A 20,914-nucleotide genomic window follows, 5' to 3' on the forward strand; every position below is an offset into this window, starting at 1 on the left:
TGATGGGACTCAATTCTATTTTTCATTTCAGTCACTCCTAATGAATAAACAAATTTGAAGAAATAAAAAGTATCTGAAACACACACACACACACACAATAAATAAATAAATAACCTTTTGGAAACAGTAAATCAGTATGCAGAGGGCAATTTAGTAATAAAACCTAACATAAAAACAATGGTGTGGGGGGAGAGTGGGGAGGGAGGGGAAAAAAGAGGACATGATGCAAAGGGCTTAAGTGGAGTGCAAATGCTTCAAAAATGATGAGGGCAAAGAATATACGGATGTGCTTTATACATTTGATGTATGTATATGGATGGATTGTGAGCAGAGTTGTATGAGCCCCTAATAAAATGTTAAAACAAAACAACAACAAAAACAATGTTGGATGGAGCATTTTGGGTAAAGTGGCTCAGACCCCTGAGAGCCAAGCCATGTTGTCCTGGAACACTAGGAGAATGTGCCCAGTTCTGTGGGACAAGAACATGAAGAGCATGAAGAGGGAGCCCCTGATCTGAACTGGAGACTTGGAGTCAGGGATATAGAGCGGGACGGCCTCCAGTTTTGTGTAGAGATGAAATTACTACTTCAGACCTTTTCTTTAAAAAATTAAAAACAAACCAATTCATAAGAAAATGCTCCAGCCAGGTCAAATTTCAGAAAACTTCTATACATGACCCCAATTCCTCCAGAGTATAAATAACAGAAAAACAAGGAAAGCAAAGACCATTACAAGCCAACTGCCCAAGCAAGAAAAAGTTATTTTACCAGACCTCTAACCTGCCAGGAAGCCCTGGTGGCATAATGTTTACATGCCGGGCTGCTAACCGGAAGGTCAGCGGTTCAAAATCAGTGGTCTTTCCTCAGGAGAAAGACGGGCTTTCTGCTCTTATAAGGTATTACAGTCTCTGAAACTCACAGGGCAGTTCTACCCTGTCACTGACAATGAGTTTGGGTTGGCTTTTTGTCACCTACCAGCAGAGGGCGCGATGGTATCAGGAATACAAGGAAAGGCAAGGCAAGGCAGAGATCAAACAGTGGGTCAGGTGAGTTAGTCACTGCTGTGTAAGTAGCTGTGGTCCAGATCAATGCCAAGGGAAGGTAAACAATGAGGAGAAGACCCAGGAGAATGGGGTCTTTCAGACAAATCTGGGGCGTGGAGTAATCTGATCAGGTCTCTGGGAGCTGGAAGAGCCATTCGTTCCTGACGTCTCCTTTCCATTCACTCTCATGGATCACATTCTCTTCTAAGCAGGAGGATTGTGTTGGGGGTGGGGGTGGCACAGACCCTTGAGGAGAGGGAGAAATAAATGCCCCTTGCACAAACAGCTTCTGTAACACAATGCTCAGCTGTGAATCTGCAGGGAAGGCAGTGTTTTGAGTGTGGAGGGAGTTCAGTGTCCCTCCGCCTCCCCTCTGCAGTCCCAGAGCAGCCTCAAACACTAGCTGCACAGAGCTGAACTCTGCTTAGTCCACAGCTGCCCGGTTCCCAAGTCCAGAGGACTGGGGGCAGGGTAAGGACACTTCTGGGGATTTGCTTGGAAGGAAAGAGAAGAAAGTAGATGTCAGTTTGCAGAGGGCCCGACACAGAAATCCTGCATCCTAGGCAGAGCCAGCATCCTGGGAAACCCTACAGATAGCTGGGCCCAGCCATCGTCTGCAGTATTCTCCCGGGTGACTTCTGAAGTTCCTTTCAAAGGTTCAGTTCTTTGGCTATTTTAGAGGCAACCATTTTTAGGTCTGTGAGTGTACCAGGTTGAACTGCATTGAGAAATTGCCATGGCAGTTTGCTTACCTTCCAAACCAAACTCACTGCCATCGAGTCAATGCTGACTCATAGCAACCCTACAGAGTAAAGTAAAACCATCCCTGAGGCTCCTGAGCTTATAATCATGGGAGTGGTGTGTGAGTCTGGGTAAACTAGAGAGACAAAGTCATAGACACTCATATGTGTGCAAGAGAGAATTCTATCTCAAAGAGCAATGCTACATGAAGAAAACATCCCAGCCAAGTCCAGAATCAGTCCATAAGTCTGATATTACCCCAAAAAACGATACTAGTCCATAAATCCCTCTTTAGACTCACACAGTCATGCAATGACACCAAATGCAGGAAGACCACAGGCCAGTGGGTGGAAAGACTTGTGGATCCAGTGGCGGTGTAAGCATCTCAGTGCTGGTGCGGGTCTCCACATGGCTCCTCCAGCTCGAGGGCTCTGGCTCTATCAGTGTAGCTCCATGTGGCTTGTCAACAGGAATAACTCCCAGATTGTGGGAAGCCGCAGCTCTCGCCGCCATTACAAGATGGCGCTGGGCAGTCAGGGCGGTGGCCCAGTTAAGTGGTAAACAACCACTTAGCGCGTGCGCGCTGCTGAGATGACGTAGTCATAACTCCACCCTGGAGTATGCAAAATAGGGTTCTGGTGAACGCACCAATCAATGCACAGCATGTCCACAGACACACCAATCAATGCACAGCTCGTCCCCATAGAGCGCATATAAGCAGCAGCAGTTTGGGGCTTCGGGGTCTTTTTTCCGCATCTGCAAATCGAACCCACAATAAAACGCCTGTGGAAGAATCCTGTTGTGGCGCGTCTTTTCTTGCTGGCGAGACCTGGCGCGCAACACCAGATTCTCTCTGTGTTCTGCCTCCAAATGAGATCATCAAACTGCGACCTGATTGACAGGCTAAGCTCCACCCTTTCACGTTGACAGATAATGAAATTGCCACAAGTAGAAAGCCTAGTCTTTCTCAGGTGGTCCTGCTGGCAGTTTCACATGCTGACTTTGGGTTTAGCAGTCTGAGGCCTAACTAAGCGCACTACCAGGCTCAGTCCTGTCATGCATGCATAGCAGCTAGGATTGGGTGCTGATCTTCAGCCTCGGGTGAATGTTAGTGGCTACATCTCATAGGTTAGCCTCTCAGGGATGGTGTGGGTATCTCCGTTCGGCACTACACTCAAGATCATTGAGGTTCCTTCTGGCACACCTGGAGACAGATTTTTTTTTAACAGTTGAAGAACCTCCCAGTGGGCCCTGTTATTCCTGGGTATTTCCAGAGGACGACTGGCGTCACAGAATAGAGAAACCTCTGCTGCCAGATAGATATCTATCCAGGTGCCCAGCCTGGATAGAGTTTCTGAGAACACACCCTGAGATATAGTGGTTCGGCTGGTGTTCCCTCTGCCAGTGAAGCTGATGTGGTGGGCCTAAGAGGAAGTTGTGGAGGCATGTCGAATTGCTGGGCTGGGATCCTGCACCTGACAAATACTAGATACTCTCTGTAGTCCAGAGGCCAGAGATCAGGCGGGCTGCACTGAGGCCGACTTGGATCGACTTGTAGGAAATAAGCTCTGGTGAGGCTGAAGCAGAGGAGAATCCCTGGAGGCCTTGCTCTCACGGTTATGTACTGCATTCATTGTTCTAGACGGTGAACTGGATGTTTCTGGGCTCCAAAAGCAGGCCATTCTTGCTCTGATTTGCACTTGCTGTTGGCAGGGCTGCTCTTCTCTAGGCTGGGCAGTGAGATGGCAGTTTGAATGTTGGTCCTCCAGTGAGTCCCAGTTCTCTTCTCATTTGTAAGCAGGTGACTGACTCCACGTGGCCCATGTTCAATCATAGATCTTTCCTAAGTGGCTTTAAAGCACAACACTTGAGGAGATTGAGGAGGAGACATATCTTCAGCAGTTTCCAGGCCCCATGAACAAGTCGACTGGAACATGGTGTTTTTCATTCAATATATGCTACTGCAGCTACTTGAAGTTCTAGCCATCAACGGTAGTGTCTATTGATTGATCCTTGTGCTCCACATAGCCACTGTGGTTTCCTTGTCCTTTTGGCTGTGGAAGAGTTCTGAGGAAGAATAATGGGTGCTCCTACAAAATATATCCAATGTTTTGTCACGTGAATGCCAGAAACGTGTCCAAAAGCAGGTGTTCTGCACTGAACCCTCTCTTCGCCCTAACCTTCTAGTGCTGGTACTGCAACGCACGCACTTGCCCAATTAGGCTTGGGTCACTTTTCCCCTCACAGTTCCATGAGCCTTTGGCAATAGCCCCAATCTCATTTTGTGAGTTAATATCACCAGCTTGTTTAGAAACCCTTTCTAAAATGGGTTGTCGGTGGTGCTGCCTTAGGAAGAATGTCACTGCCTTTGACTACTGTGCAAGGGTGCAGCATGTTTCATCTGATACAGGACCCGCTGCTTACTAATGAATAATCACCAAACCCACCTAAACCCACTGCCATTGAGGCAATATTGACTTATAAGGACCCTAACTATATAGTTTTCCTGAGCTAGCATGTCTTTGTGGGTGCGGACGGCCTATTCTTTCTGCCACAGGGTAGATGGTGGGCTTGAATCCCTGACCTTGATCACCTATGGTATGAAAGGATGCGAACACACTGAAATCTGTAGACAAGGTTTCAGCAGTTCTAGAAGAATAGACAATGTGTGTGTGCTGTTTATCCTGCAAATGTGAGGTGTCTTTTCTCCGTGAAAAATCAAATAACTCCTAAAATTCACTGCCATCAAGTCGATGCCGACTCATCGAGACTCCGGGGCAAGCTAGAACTGCCCCTGTGAGTTTTGGAGGCTGTAATTCTGTAAGGGAGTAGAAAGCCTAGTCTTTCTCCCCTCGCAGAAGATGGTAGTTTGGAATTGCTGACCTTGCAGATAGCAACGCATCATGTAAACACTACGCAACAGAGCTCCCTAAATATCAAGGAGAATGCATCCCAAATAGAGAGGCTAAGATGATGTGCGTGCTGTGATGTGGCGGGCGTTCATCCACCTAACACACCACTCACCAGGTCGTGATGCATGTGGCGATGAGGCGCCCCTTTTACAAGAGCAAGTTCAGTCTTAGCTCCCTCTAGGGCTGGGCCTTCTCCGCCGGGCCCGCTCTCGGGGCTCGGCCTTCTCTGCTGGGTCCGACACCGCCCCCAAAGCCCCGCAGGAAAGGGTCCTTTCCGGTGACGTCATTTCCGCCCAGCGACCGAGCCTAGTGAGCCTCGGCTTGGTGCTTTCGACCCCGCACGCCGCCTCCTCTGCGAGCGCGGCGTCCGGCAGACGTTCTCGTGCCCGCACTGCGTCCGCCGCGCCGTTGATCGCCGTGACCCCCTGGGACGTTTCCCGCTAAATCCGCCCCGGGCCGGTCGCGGGCCTCTGCCTCAGGCCTGGGCACCCCTTGTCCCGCTTGGCCTGCTTAGAGCCCCTCCCAGGCCGTCCTCCTCGTCCCGGAAAGGCCCTGCCAGGGGCGGGTCCTGGCCTGGAGTCCGCTCCGTGGGTGTGGGGTCTCCGCCATGAGAAGACCCGGCCCCAGACTGGCCTTTCCTGGAAGGGGAGGCCAGTCCCGCGGTCGTCAGTCGCCCTACTGACCACCGAGACCCGGACCGCATGTGCGAGCTTGTGCTCCCGCGGTTTGTCTACCGAACGCTGCAGACCCTGGGCTGTGGCTTGCCCACTCGGGATGCAGCACCCCACTTTAGGGCTTCTGCCCTGTAAACCTCATCCCAGAGATCGATGTCACGACTCACCCAGGTTCCTTTAACACCCCCAGGTCTATCTCGGCTCTTAGGGCAGCGTTGGCCCAGAGCTCCTCTGGTGCTGGTAGCAGCATTGGGCTGCTAACCGCCAAGTGTGCAGTTCGAAACCAGCTTGTGGGCAGACGGGTCTTTCTAGGGTTGTAAAGAGTTACAGTCTCCTAAACTCATAGACAGAGGTCTGTCTTGTGCTATAGGGGTGCTATGAGTTGACATCACCTGGACGGCAGTGAGATTGGGTCTTGGTTTTGAATTTTAGTGGATTATTTTGGGGGAGTTTCCCACCATGTTGATTTTGTTTGTTAATTTTCTTGTCCTGTTCTGTACTAATATTTTTTTTGTGACACAAGTCCTAAAGAATACCATATTTTCTTGTTTTCACTCATTTTATTCTTTCTAGTGATAAGGACTTTAAATTGGTCATGTGTCAGTTATCACATGGAGTACAGAAGCTCTTCGTGGAACTGAATTGTAACTACACGTATAAAGTAGTATCTCTTTCCTTCTGGTATAGCTAACTTAACCATAATTTTTGTCTACATGTGTTTGATTTCACTGTGCATGTACTTTGACCTGTTTCCCCCACTAGATTCTGTCACAGCTTTATTTTTAATAGAAGATAGCACAATATCCAGTAATAGAATTGTTCGAAATGGGGTAAGATATCTTACTTGGACTTAACTGAGGGTCTCCTTAAGAATCATTGCATGGTGGTATTTCCATGTTTCAGAGATGTACCCACCAAGGGTTGTTGATAAAGGCTCAGTTGATGTTCACAGAATTCTTGTTGCCAGCTGCACTCTAGTCCATTCTGTTAGCGATGCCCTTTGACCTTAGGGACTCCCTGCTGGGTTTCCAGGCTGTCATCTGTATGTGAAGAAGTTCCCAGGTCTTGAGCGCCAGGTGTAGCAGCCGATTGTTGAACCCCCGCACCAGTACGCCTCCTTAGTCATTTAGATATTCCTAAGCTGTAGTATGTTTAGATTTCTTCATGATGGACATGGTGATTTTCGCTGAGAATTCTTTTTATCGTTGAATTTCATCATAATTTTATGTGTGTTCATAGGCACGATTATGCTATCATTCCTTTTTTTGGTGGCCATGGAATTAATTCCAGTAGAATAGAACTGTCCCATAGGGTTTAATGCACTGTACTCTTAATGGAAGCAGGCGCCAGGCCTTTTCTTCCACAGTAAGGCTGGCTGAGTGGAAACTGCCAGTAGGAAAAGTACATTCCACTTAGGAACCTTCATTTCCCCTGCTCCAAACAAACTCCCATGCCATCAAGTTGATTCTGAATCAGCATTCCTATGTAGAGTTTCTGAGCTTGTCAATCTGCATGGGAGCAGCCAACCTCATCTTTCCCTCACTGAACTGCCAGTGCATTTGATCTGCCAATCCTGAGGTCAGCAGCCAACGTACAGGACTCTAATCTCCTTGGAGTAAACCATACCAAACCTGCCCACTGCCATCAGATCCACTCCAACTCCTGGAGACTGCGTGTATGTCAGCATTCAGCCATGCTGCATACCTCGACGATGAGTCAAACTGACATGTGAATGGAACCGTACATTTTTAAAACATTCTGAAACAACATACCACATGTACCCGAGTATAAACCGAGTTTTTCCGCCCATTTTTTATGCTGAACAAGCCCCCCAGTTTTTTGTGGTAAAATTAGGTGTTTGGACTTATACTCGACTATATATGGTAATTATGTGCTATCAACATATACATGAAACTCTGATTCTATATATAAAATTTATAATATTTAACATCATACAACATTTGAGATATTGGGTTTGATAAGGGTCGCTTGATCAGTCAGTTTGTTAGTCTCCACTGAATTGTTTGTCTTTACATTTGATGTTTACTTCCTAAGAACTTTGTGACTTTGTTTACATTTATTTTTTATTTTTTTTAACCTTTTATTTTTATTTATTTATTTTTTCTTTTAAAAATTTATTGGGGCTGATACAATTCTTTTCACAGTTCATACATATACATACATCAATTGTATAAAGCACATCTGTACAGTCTTTGCCCTAATCATTTTTTTCTTTTCTTCTTTTACATTTTATTAGGGACTCAAACAACTCTTACCACAATCCATACATATACATACATCAATTGTATACAGCACATCCATACATTCCCTGCCCCAATCATTCTCAAGGCATTTGCTCTCCACTTAAGCCCCTTGCATCAGGTCCTCTTTCCCGCCCCCTCCCTCCCCATTCCCCCCTCCCTCATATGCCCTTGGTAATTTATACATCGTTATTTTGTCATATCTTGCCCTATCCGGAGTCTCCCTTCCCCCCTTCTCTGCTGTCCCTCTCCCAGGGAAGAGGTCACATGTGGATCCTTGTAATCAGTTCCCCCTTTCCAACCCACTCACCCTCCACTCTCCCAGCATCGTCCCTCACACCCTTGGTCCTGAAGGTATCATCCACCCTGGATTCCCTGTACCTCCAACCCTCATATGTACTAGTGTACAGCCTCTGTCCTATCCAGCCCTGCAAGGTAGAATTCGGATCATGGTAGTTGGGGGGAGGAAGCATCCAGGATCTGGGGGAAAGCTGTGTTCTTCATCGATACTACCTCACACCCTAATTAACCCATCTCCTCTCCTAAACCCCTCTATGAGGGGATCTCCATTGGCCGACACTTGGGCCTTGGGTCTCCACTCTGCACTTCCCCCTTCATTTAATATGATATATATATACATATACATATTTATTACTGAGGTAATACTTTCATGAATGAAACTAATTTACTGGGATTGTCAATTTACAGTCATAGCAAATTGACATGTATCCATAGAGATAGGTATATTAAACAATTCCGAGATTGGAAAGCTTAGAAAAAAATGAATGTGGATATATATTTGTCTCAAAAAATCATATATATATTTGGATCAAAATCGGCATAACTGGTAGGAGGCAAATGTAAATGGTTTCTATAATTTTCATTGAAATTGAAATGCATCAAAATGACATGTTCCATAAACCTGTTAAATTGGTCAGTAGTCACTAAGCACATGGGATAAAGTATACTTCCCTCTCCAGGTTAAATGTTGAGCCCCAGCTCTGCTTTCCCTCTATAACTCGCCCCTTCCTGCCACTCCCATGAATTGCTTAGCCTTTGAGAATGTTCTCTCCTGCGGCCTGTGCATATGAAATGCATTTCTTCATTTTTGGTGTCAAATGTGTAAGTGCATCTTTATAACCCACACCTAATTTTATGGTTTCCTCCTGCAGTGGGCTCTCATTTACCTGGCATATTTGTCTTATAGTAGCACAAGTTCCAACTCTGATTGTATGGTTTGTCTTTCTGTCATGAGCAGCTTCCACTGTTTGTAAACTAGTATGAACAGTCTGTGTGGATGAGGGGGCTGCCATGGGCCAGAAAGGCAGGCCTCTCTAGCTTTTAGAGGTGATCTTCCAGGAGCCAGTCTAAAGGCCAGAATTCAGTTGTTTTCATTTGCCTTTAGATCCATTCTAACTCATTGTAGTCACATGTATTCTGGAGAATTTGTTATCTTAGGAATTTCAAAGTTAATGTCTTCTGCAGGGTCCTTGTAGATATGAACTGCCAAGCTTTTGGTTTAGTCCTCAAGCATTGAATCCTGAGCAGCCACCGTCATGTCTTTGGATGGGATAAGGCGTCTTCCTACAGAAATGCACTTTTAAGTATGTCCATTGCACTGTGACCTTGATTATATACTGCTGTAAACAGCAGTGGAGTTGCACATCTCCAACCTGTCCTGGCTTCCCTTTTGCCACTAGGCAGTGGTTAGACGGCCTCCGTGTCCCGTCCTTCTTTATCTATTGTAATATCAACCTTTCCTCCCTCAGCAGTCTACTTCTATGCTAAGTTCAATAGTTTGTTCCAAGGGCCACATAGAACTCAACAATTCTTAGGGTTATGGGGTTTTATTAGAGAAGTTAATAGATTACCACAAGTCAGGATCAGCAAGCATTGAGGATAAAACCATTTATCCCCGCAACCAGCAGCCACATTATCTCTCTCTGGTCCTATCTTTTAGCCATGTGGTCCTTGGCCTTTGTCTCCATGGGCCAGGAAGCCAGCCCACCTCTCAGTCTGTGGCACAGTTCCAAGGTCTTGAGCCGGATGAGAAGAAGGTACCACATAGTTTTGGTTTTGCTCCTCTGTGCCAGCCTCCTATACATCTGGCCTTGGCAGCCTCTGCCACTTACAAACTCCTATATACTGAGGAATGGCTTTGATGGATGTGTGGTATACCTGTTTGAAGACCATAAACCACTGTAAATTAATGATGATGTTTTAAGTCACACCCTTCACTAAAGTAATCTTAAAGACACACCCAAGAAAACAGGATGTGGGTTGGTTCATACCCTCTACTAAGGTTAGGGCTTATCCCCACTTCTCTTGTGTAACAAAGAACTCCCTCCAAAATGGGATCACAGCCACCCGCAGAGAATGCACAATGATATGACATCACTTTAGGAATTTTAGCTCAAAACCTCACTGCCATTCACTTGATATCAACTCATAGAGACCCCTGTAGGACAGGGTCAAACCACCCCTGTGAGTTTCCCAGAGTAGAAGACCTGTCTTTATCCCAAGAGCAATTGATGGTTCGTAACTGTTGACCTTGAGGCTAGCAACCCAATGGATCACCACTGTACCGGCAGAACTGTAGAATTATGCTTAGAATGGCCATAATAAATGATTATATATCATATGCTACCACTTGTAATGGCTGATTGCTGGCCAATTTTCTTTAGTTTAATTAATATTTCTTTCCATCTTATTTTAATGCTTCTTTTGGTTATAAAATCCTTCAATATGACAACTTAAGTCTTGAATTTAATTCTTACCTTTGGGTTTTCTAACTACAGGTCTTTGCACATTTCACTTTAGTCTTCTCAAATGGCTTTTTGAAAATTTTCTGTTCAGCTTGTGTACTTCGTCAGTTCTTTTATTTGCTTTAGCGATTCTACTTTCAAGACTGTTTCAGGGTTTTCTAGCACCTACATCCTCCTCTCCCTTATGTTTTAAATTTAATTGTTTTATTACTTCATGTATGATATTTTTGATATCATCCTTTTTGTTTGGTCAAGTTAGGTGCAACAGAGCTATTTTTGAGATGGCCTGTAAATGTGTGGCTTTTTTGGACTTGTTTTGGACTTGTTTTAATTATCCTTATCTTCAACCTAATTTTCATTGCACAATTTTGGTCTATTTCACAGTCGGCCATTGACCTTGTTTTGACTAAATGTATGTGGTTCTACATTGTCTTTTCACAGAGAAATCCCAGAGGTCTAGGCAATTTGATTTGTGTAGATTTCACATCTAAAGTTGCCATTTGAAAAAAATATTTTCTTTGAAGTAGTCTTTGGTCTTACAAGTTCTGTCATGCTTGTCCATCTTACTTTCTATCACCAAGTCTATATTTTCCAAATCCCAATCCTTTTGCATTTAATAGTTGCCTTCCAATCATCAGTAATTATCAATGCATTCAGACTGAAGGACGTGGTAGAATGTAACAATATTTTGTCACTAGAGTTAGTCATTAGTGAGTGAATTTGAATAGTGGTGGTATTAGCTGGTCTCCTTTACTAGGTGTGCAGGAGAGCCTGGCACATCCAGCACTGTACTTAACGAATGACCTTGATCTTTGTAACTATGTGTGCAGTAAATAGTAAGTCACAATAGTAAAGTACATATGATTGTTAATCATCTCATATGAATAAGGAATCCCAAATAAGATTTGATGCATTTGAATTTTGATGCTGGTGAAGAATATTGAAATATCATGGACTGGCAAAATACTGTTCAACTCTGTCTTGGAGAAGCATAGCCAGATTGCTCCTTAAAAGCAAGGATGTGAGACATCATTCACCTACTGTGAACGTGCTACTGGGAGGAAGTGGTCCCTTGAACAGGACAGCATGCTTGGTAAAGTAGAGGGACAATGAAAAAGAAAGAAGACCCTAAAGAGGGTTGGCACCATGGCTACAACTGTGGGCTAAAACATAACAATTGCGGACCTGGCGCCGCAGGGCCAGGTGGTGTTTTTGTTTTTTGGTCATACATAGGGTTTCTGTAAATCATGGCTGACTGGATGACACCCATCAATAACACTTATCCAAGTCAAATGACTATCCCAGTCCATTTCAGCTCACTAATGCCTAGAATACCAATACATTCGATTTCATTTTTGACAACTTCCAGATTTCTTAGAGTTATACTTCCTCTTCCACACTCTAAGTAGTAATAGATATGCTTCCCTTCCTATGGAGCCAAGCCCCCGCAGCAAATGAAGCGCCGGAAAGCTTTGCCACGTTGACTCTATTTTGAATGTGCCACTCCTCCACAGCTGTATTTTTAATGCCTTAAAACTGAAGGATTTGGGAGGGCCAGGTGGGCGGGCCAACCGGCAGGCAGTTCGGCAGGAGGCAGGTGCCCAGAGATGCGTCTGAGGCCCGCGTGGCCCTGGTGCCTTCCCAGGGCAGGGCTACCCAGCACGCGCTCCCCATGAAAAACCAGGGCGCACATGTCAGCCTGGGGAACGGCGAAGGTGTGCACCTGGACGAGGTCCGAGTCGGCAGCAGGTGTGGGAGCCATGCTTTGCAAGAGCGCCGAGGGGCTGCCGGAGGAGCTTTTCGAGTTGTCACACATCAAGACGGCCGTCAGCCTGGCCATCTGGACCTGATGCTGCGGGGCCTGCGCAAGGGCAACCTGTCCATCTGCTTCATCGTCACCAACCACGCTGACAAGGAGCGCTTCACCCCATGCTGCAAGGCGGCCACCGTGCTGCTCTACGAGGAGGCCACCACGAGTGGCAGCCCAAGCCCGGCACCTGTCCTCGACCAGCGGCTCCCAGCCCACCTCGGTGCTGGGTGTAGGCGGCCTGCGCCTCAGCTCCGGCTGCTCCGTCGGAGAGTCCCAGCCGTCCGACCGCAGAGCTGCCCAGCAATGTCACCAAATCAAAGGGAAGCCACGTGTCATCCAGACAGCCAGCTTTCCCCATCCAGATCCTGCCCTACCTCTACCTCGGTTGTGCCAAGGACTCCACCAACCTGGACGTGCTGGGCAAGTACGGCATCAAGTGCATCCTCAACGTCACACCCAACCTGCCCAATGGCTTCATGCAGATTCCCATCTCCGACCACTGGAGCCAGACTTCTCCCAGTTCTTCCCCGAGGCCATCAGCTTCATTGACAAGGCCTGCTCCAAGAAGTTCGGGATCCTGGTGCACTGTCTGGCCGGCATCAGCCGGTAGGTGACAGTGACCATGGCCTACCTGATGCAGAAGATGAACCTCTCGCTGAACGACGCATACGATTTCGTCAAGAGGAAGAAGTCCAACATCTCGCCCACCTTCAATTTCATGGGGCAAGCTGGACTTCGAGCTGACGCTAGCGCTGAGCAACCCGTACGCCAGCCACATGCCCGGCGGGCAGCTCTACTTCTCCACGCGCACCAGCCACCACCTCTTCCCGCTCAACAGGCTGGATTCCACGGGAAGCGCCCAGGCCGGGAGGGAAGCCCAGCCTGCTCTCTATGGCCGGGCCCACCTGGCCGTTTTTAAAAGACACCCACGGACCCGAGTTTACTCTTCACCCAGCAGGTAAATCCAAGCACCGTGGAGCAGAGTGTTCGAGCCCTTCAGATTTACCTCCCTTCATCTTTTTAACAAAAAGTGTTATTTCCAGGCTACACCCAACAGTGGATAGTATAAACCAGTGTTTCATCCCTTGATCCTGAGAGAGAGAAAGAGAGAGAGAAACGTTCTCATATTGTTGTTCTCTATTTGAAAGAGTATAATTCCTGGTGATTTTCTGTTTGTCTTTCATGTAAAAGACAAAAACTACGTGCTGACCTTTTCTTGACCAAATGCGTTTTGCACGTATGTGAAACCCCCATTTCCACAGTGGGCCCTTCTTTTCTCAGAAGTAGCTACTATGTGATATTTTGTGTTTATGAAATATATTTAATGAGTATCATTTAGAGGGTAGTTAACCAGAATAACAAAGGTAGAAGGAAAGAAAATATCAAAATGGATGTCAGAAGACTGAAAGTTTCCCTCAGGCTAAGGCAAAAGAAAGAAAAGACAAAGTAAATGAACTGAACAGAAAATTTCAAAGGGCAGCTTAAGAAGACAAAATAAAATTATTATAATGGAGTGTGCAAAGGCCTAGAGTGAGAATCCAAAAAGGAAGAATACATATGCTCAGCATATCTAAAACAAGTAATTCCAGAAAAATTACAAACCTTGAGTTACAATATTGAAGATTCTATGAGCAAAATATTGAATGATAATAGGAAGCCCCAAAAGAAAATGGAAAAACTAGCATCACTGCACCAAAAAGAACTAGTTAACATTCAACCATTTCAAGAGGTATCAAAAGATGAAAAAACAGTGGTACTAAAGGAGGAAGTCCAAGCTGCACTGAAAACATTAGCAGAAACCAAGATTTCAGGAATTGATGGAATAACAACTGAAATGTGTTTGACTAAGCCAGTGATGTACTAGAAATACTTCCTGATCTATACCAGGAAATTCAGAAGACAGCTACTTGGCCAACTGACTGAGAAACCCATATTTGTACCTATTCTAAAGAAAGTTGCTACATAATGTGCATATTATAGAACAGTATCATTATTCTCACCTAGAAGTGAAGTTTTGCTGAAGATCATCAACAACATTTGCAACAGTATATTGACAGCTACACAAGATTCAAGCTGGATTCAGTAGAGGATGTGTAACAAGGGATATCATTGGTGATATCAGATGCATCTTGGCTGAAAGGAGAGAATAACAGAAAATATTTATTTGAGCCTATTGACTATCTCTCCCAATATGATTGCGCCTACTGAACCCATGAATAACTGTCGGGGGTGGCTACCCCACAGGCCACAGTACTCCATCCATCTGGGGGATCTTCTGCAGGTCACTTCGTATTCTCAGACACAAAGCTTGTTGTGGCATCACTTGAGGACTCCAGCATCAGGGTTGCTTCCGCATTAAACAGAGACCTTCAGTTTGCCCGCTCATTATTGACTTCATTCTCTCCTTCTGCAGACACTTGGCTCATCCCCATAAGACCCAACGCTCTTCTATAAGACCGACACCATTCTGCGTGGCAGGATTTGCCATCTGGAGTTCATCAAACCAGAGTGTGAAATGAAGGATTTCTGCAAAGAGTTGAGCAAGAGCCTGCTCTCTGGGTGTTTGTCGGGGCTCCCACTAGAACTCGTAATGCTGCTTCTAACCTCTGAGAAATTAATAAAATGTCTTTAATTTGCCTGCTAGTGGGACCACTGCATTCCATGTCTTCTCCTGCAACTTCTCCTCCGCTGGATGCTGGGTCGCCTCTCAAACTGCGTGGTCAGCTCTTCTAGAAAAGATACCTTTTGTATCTTTTAATACTACATTCACCTGATTCTAAATTTCCTTCTCAGACTCTGTAGGCTGAGCATTTTCTAAATTAAGGGGAAATTTTGACCCCTGCTCAAGGTTTGTGCATGACAAACGTTTAAGAAGATTCCCCATGTTAAAATACCTTCAACCAGTGCTGGCTGGTGATTCGGTCCTTGTCCCTCTACCTTTGTCTCTGCTTTTGTGATAAATATTTCAGCTATTTTAAAGGTCTCTGTCTGGCCTTGATCCTGGGGCCTCATGTCTCCCTCCACACGTGGGAACCTCAAGTGTTTGGATGTTCGGTGAGTTTACTCCGTGGGTTGCTGCTGCCTTAGGGTGCACCACTCCACTGCTCACTGGCCCTGGGCTCTGTGAGGGTGTACCTGTTGGCCGGACCTTTGTAGGAGTACATCCCGGACCCCCAGCTTCCTAAAGGGCAGCTCTTTCCAGTCTTTGAAAGTGACCTTTTGCTTTATTTGTATATAGTGTTCTTGAGGGCCCCCCACAGCATCAGGTCTTCTATCCGTGTTCAATGATTCAAATCTGTTCTTCAGATTTTCTCAAAATTCGGGTGGGATATATTTAAAGTCATATGTTGATACCTTGGTGCCCACAGCCAGTGGTTAACACACACACACACACACACACACACACGACTATACTGTTGACCCCCAGTTGTGGGCTCCCTCACATGGTAGGTGTCCCAGGCACAGGGGCTCTAAGAGGATACACTTTTCATTTGGGACAGTGGCTGGGCACAGACCTCAGCAACCTGCCTAGCAGTTACCCCCTACCCCCAAATGGACCAGAAGTTCCATCCTGACACTGTTCCAGAGTGTGAGCGTGGCAGAGGAAGGGGGTCCCTGCATATTTGTCTGTGCAGGGCCTATCTCCCCATACTTCATCAATGAAAGGAGGGCCCCCAAGGCAGTCCCCCAGCAGCCCTGTGCCCATTTTGCCACGTGAAGCACTGTGGGTAATTCCCTACTCCACGATAGCTACACCAACCAAGTCTCCTACAGCAGCAACAAGTTCAAGGTCCAAGGGCTGGGATGGTGTCTTCATACATGTTTTTCATTTCAATAAGCTTTGAGTGCTATTGTATTTTTTGCTTTCTCTTGAAGTGATAATATTATGAAAACCTAAGATCCTCTGATCGTGGGTTTTATTATTTACAGTCGTTGGGTCACACACCAGACACTTCTATTTCTGATCGTCTGGCACCCTCTGATTTCTTCATCACACCTTGCCATAGTATCTGTTTTTTCCAGTGAACATTTCATGAAAGCAAATATTGAGCAGAACCGCATCAAAAGAACAAATTCCCCCCCGGTACCACACCCCATACTTAGGGTAAACAGAGGGGAAGAGAACAGAAGCTCAAATTGTGTTGGGCTACGGGTGAAGTTGGGTCTGTGCTTGCATCAACTCCTCAGACCAACAGTGTCTGGAGTGCTGTGTCTTTGGGGAAATTAATGATGTGCAATCACCTTATACTCCAGGGGAATGATTAACAATGTTGTACTTTTTTGTTTATATGGGGTTTGCGTTTCCTGCTTTGAGCATTTAATTTCTCTCTCTTTTTTTGTTTGTTTGTGCTAGTTTAGTTGGTCCTATGGGGGGTTGAATTTGTCATAAGACAACCGCCAAAGTAAAGTTCAGTCATGCATATTCCATGGACAAGCGTATGGGTTCTGGGCTCCTGCTTAACTGGAGCCCCAATCCAAGAACAGATAGTTCTGATAACATGGCCCTACCTGATACATACCTTCATGAAATGACAACTGAAGATAAGATTGCTACAGCAGAGTGTGGTGAAGAGAGCAGATGGTGCTCAGCTATCAACTGGAATAGTATCTGTGGTCTTGAAGGTTTGTATTCAAACAAGCTGTCATCTAAGTGAGGATTCAACTAAGTTCACCTTGAAGAAGCACACTAGCTTGTGTAATCCAAAGATGACAATAACAAAAGTCAAATATGACGAAGAAAAAGTGTCAGAGCTAAAATTATGAACACCAATTTCTCAAAGGCTGTGACACAGTGCAAGCCCCAAACCCATCTGCAAAGTGTCTAGCCAGATTAAGCTGTTGACAAATCCCCTCTAGCCACATACAAAGATCTGGAACAGTCTTACTATCAAACATAGACCATTGTAATCCTAATCATGCTGGAACCAGCTTGATATTTGGTCAGTGGACATCCCTCCAGGTCCAACTTGAATTTGCTCAAAGTGCTAGGGTTTCTTGCTTGTTCCACAAAAGTGTCTTCCCTGGCTTTTTAAATCTTGATGGTGGACATTTGTTTCTTACACATTGGTTGTATTTTTGTCTTTATATTGCTATTGTTTTATCCTCCCTACTTTATTTAATATTTGTTCTAGATTGTTTCTTTTGGGTTGACCAGTTTGTGAAGCACAGAACGAGTGGGTGCATAGAGATAACCACTGATGCAAGGGTTTTGTCAGAGCAAGCCAGCCTCCGGCAGCTGCAGGGTCCACAGGCACAATTGTACGGTTATAATATATAAAGGTTATAGCAAAGTCATAGAAGATAGGAGAGAATAAAATACGGGAGTCAGACTTCACTTGAGCAGAAAATAGAAGAGAATTTTGCGCATTAAATCTCACTGGTCCTCCTCAAAATACACTGTTGTTGAAGTTTAAAAAATGTTGTCTTTCCATACTACTTGCTAAGCACGTATCCATGGTCCATTAGGCTCTGGATGGTTTTCTCTGGATCATTGCTTGAATCTAGGCAATGGGATGATGTTGATTCTGCCCAGGGGCCCTTAGCATATTTTCTCCAACTCTTAAATCTCTCTAAGTCCTAAAGTGTGGTGCATTTATTTCTAAAAGCCTAGAAGCACCGGTCATTAAAAACACATGAATCAAAAGAAAAAAATCCACAAATGAATCAAGCCTCCACTTTTCATTTCCATCAGGGTTAACATCCTCCCTCTCTGTGAGGTGTGATTTATATTTGTGATACAGGACATGCCTTGCTCATGCGCTAGGCTTTGTGGGAACCCCACTGGATGAATTAGACTCTACCTCAAACACACCTGTAACCTGAGGACTTAAGACTGAAATTATATGATGTCTGAAGAAGCAGAAGACAGCTATAGCAAGAATATTGAACTGTCGGAAGGCAGACTAACAGTTACTACTACAATACCCTGCTTGCTCTATTAAGATCTGCATTACTCTGGCAGACCCGTGTCTGACATTGCCAGTGAACATTATGGTAAGTTTTGCCTGACCACCACTCCCATTGTTTGTGCAAATAGCATTCAGTCATATAAGGATTTATTCTGTACAAGTGAATATGCCAGGTATTGAGATATATAGTCAGTCTACATTTATTCACTCTCCCTCTCTCAATAGTTTTATTTTTAATTAGAACCACGGGCTAATCCATGACACTGAAAAGAGAAGGTCCTTGTGCTCCAGGAAGATGATCGATAAGATTCTCTACCATACTAAGTATGTCTATTCCAACGGTGCATCCTGGAACTGGGGATATAATGACAGGATGTGTTTGGGGTCCCACTGGACCCACTGTGAAAGGTATCTGAGGTAAAACTCTGTTAATAACTTGACATCTGTATGTCCCCACTCTGAGTGGTGGGCCTTCAAAATGTTTTGGGTCTCCTGGAATTAGTGTCAGTTCAGAGCCAGTGTCCAGTAATTCCCATAAAGTTTGATTATTGTCCTCCTCACCCCACCAACCTGAAATGAGCAATCACTCTTGTGAAGGGCCGCAGGTCCCTTTGGGGAAGGCTAGAAGAAAGGCTGACAGTATACACACCTTTGACAATGGCCCATCTTCAAAGGGCCCGGCCTTCTCCTCATTCAAGGGGCTGTGGGTCTGTAATCTGGCTCAAGTCTAGGAATTGTTTGAGGGGTCGTGACTCTCTATTATTGTGGTTTGAGTTGAACTGCTGTTCACCTGCTCTAGCATTCTTCTGCCTGTACAGAATACCTAAATAGTTAGTAGGGTTCCCATGTATTTTTCTCCTAGGGTCACCATAGCTAAGTAACCAATGCCTTAAGTCCACATGAAACAGGTTGCTTCGATTACTATGGAAAAATGGTTTGAAAAAAATTAGAATTCATACTACTCCAAATAAAATTCCAGAAGATAAATAAGATACAAGAATCTAAAAGAACGAGAGACTACTGCATGGTTTAAAATCAGGAAACAGTCCCTTCAGAATTGTATCTTTTAATTGTATTCTGATTTCCCTGCCAGTCAGTCATCCTGCATGTCTATCCAAGTAACGATTGCGGGATTGTGTATATGAGTATTTGTCTCTATTGCTTTTCACTCATGAAAATTTCCCAGATACTTTCCCTTGTCTCCTTCATTTGTCCCTAACCTTCCTCTTATTGTACATTTCTTTCCTTTTCATCCAAATTAATATTTGTTGACCCCAAATTCCATACCTTCCCCTCCCCCACTTCCATCCCTATTCCTGGTAACCATCAACGAATGTTTCTTCTAGTGTGAAAACCTGCCCTTGACTTTTAGTGTTGAGGGTTCAAATAAACGACAGCCAGTATAATGTCTTGAAATGTAGAAGAATTTTTATTCAGCTAGTTGGGCTACTAAGAAACTGAAAATATTTCCCCTCATAGCATCCCTGAGTGGGCTTCTCAGTTCATCTTTAAAGGCCAAAAAACTCATTTATCCCCTGCCTAGGATTAAAGCATACTTGAACTGCAGCAGAAGGTAAAAATAGTGGATTAACTGTAACTTTCAAAAAGAGCAAGCGGGAGAGAGGGAAGATGGAATCCAGGTAGATTTGCCCACCCAGAGCTCCTGCTGCCAGACCAGAAAAGAGGTAAGGAAAACAAGACTGGTAGGTTGACTCATAGCAACCCAGTAGGACAGAGTAGAACTGCCCTGGGAGTTTCCAAGACTGTAACCCTTTTAGGGTTAGGGAAAAAAGGATGAAAGAAAAAAAAAAGACTGTAATCCTTGATGGGAGTAGAATGCAGGGTGATGAGCAGTAAAGGAAAAAACATCTCCTCTACAAGACGTCAAAGGAGAGCAAAGCCAGCAAGCAGAGAGGATGCTGACTCCCATCAGCAAACAGGGAACCCAAATTCACTGCAATTGCTCTTAGCAACCCCCTGCCCCTCCCCCCCCCCGGTGGGTTTCTGAGACTGTTTAAGGGAGTAGAAAACCCAGTCTTTCTCATGTGGAGCTGCTGCTGGTTTCAAACTGCCCGCCATGCAGATTTCACCCAATGCATAACCACTACGCCACAAGGCTCCTAGGAGACAATCATTCCCATTGAAGTCAAGATTCCTGCCCTGGAAACATTCTTGACTCAGTAAAACATGAATGCCCAGACACGGAGATCTCTGAGGAATGCAGGCACCTCAGATGTTGAAAAGAGACCAGTACTTCCTACAGCCAACCTGTTGAGAACCTTATTTTTTTAAACAGCCATGTCTATATTTCTTTGTCCTGTACCTCAAGGACGACAGAATAAAGTTCTCTTTGTAAAGCCAAAAAAAGGAGGGGGGGGGGGAAACAAATCATGAGGCAGTCCCAGCAAAGAAAGTGGTCAACGGAAAATAGAAAAAAATCAAGAAAAGGGAAAGCAGAGAAAGAAATAATACAAAGCAAAAGCATGGCAAGAAAAGGAAAAGAAAAAGGAACGGGAAAACTGGGAAGTGCAAGGACCCAGAATGAGCCAGCGTCTTCTGCCTGCCAAGGAGCTCACAGGGTAGGGAGCAGGGTGAGCGAGGGGTAAGACTGTCTTCCCTTGGCCATTTGAGGTCAATGTCTGTCCTGGATGGCATTCTTGTCAGCGTATATGCTGTCTGGGGGACAAGGCTTCTAATTCAGACGTCATTTTTTTTCAGGCTGAGAGCGCAGTTAAGTTCATGGTGCTAGATTTTGGAAGGATTTGTGCTAGACCCATAAAGAAGTTGAGGATCCAATGG

The 20,914-nt window shown here is 45.1% G+C and overlaps 2 pseudogenes; one reads left to right on the forward strand and one right to left on the reverse strand.

The window, feature by feature from the left end:
* The first annotated feature begins 12,156 nt into the window (after positions 1-12,156).
* LOC142424089 (dual specificity protein phosphatase 7 pseudogene) lies at positions 12,157-13,168 on the forward strand (annotated as a pseudogene).
* A 1,320-nt stretch (positions 13,169-14,488) lies between these two features.
* LOC142424090 (CYFIP-related Rac1 interactor B pseudogene) lies at positions 14,489-15,090 on the reverse strand (annotated as a pseudogene).
* Between the last annotated feature and the right edge of the window lie 5,824 nt (positions 15,091-20,914).

Source organism: Tenrec ecaudatus, chromosome 13 (genome assembly GCF_050624435.1).
Source record: "Tenrec ecaudatus isolate mTenEca1 chromosome 13, mTenEca1.hap1, whole genome shotgun sequence".
NCBI classification, from domain to species: domain Eukaryota; kingdom Metazoa; phylum Chordata; class Mammalia; order Afrosoricida; family Tenrecidae; genus Tenrec; species Tenrec ecaudatus.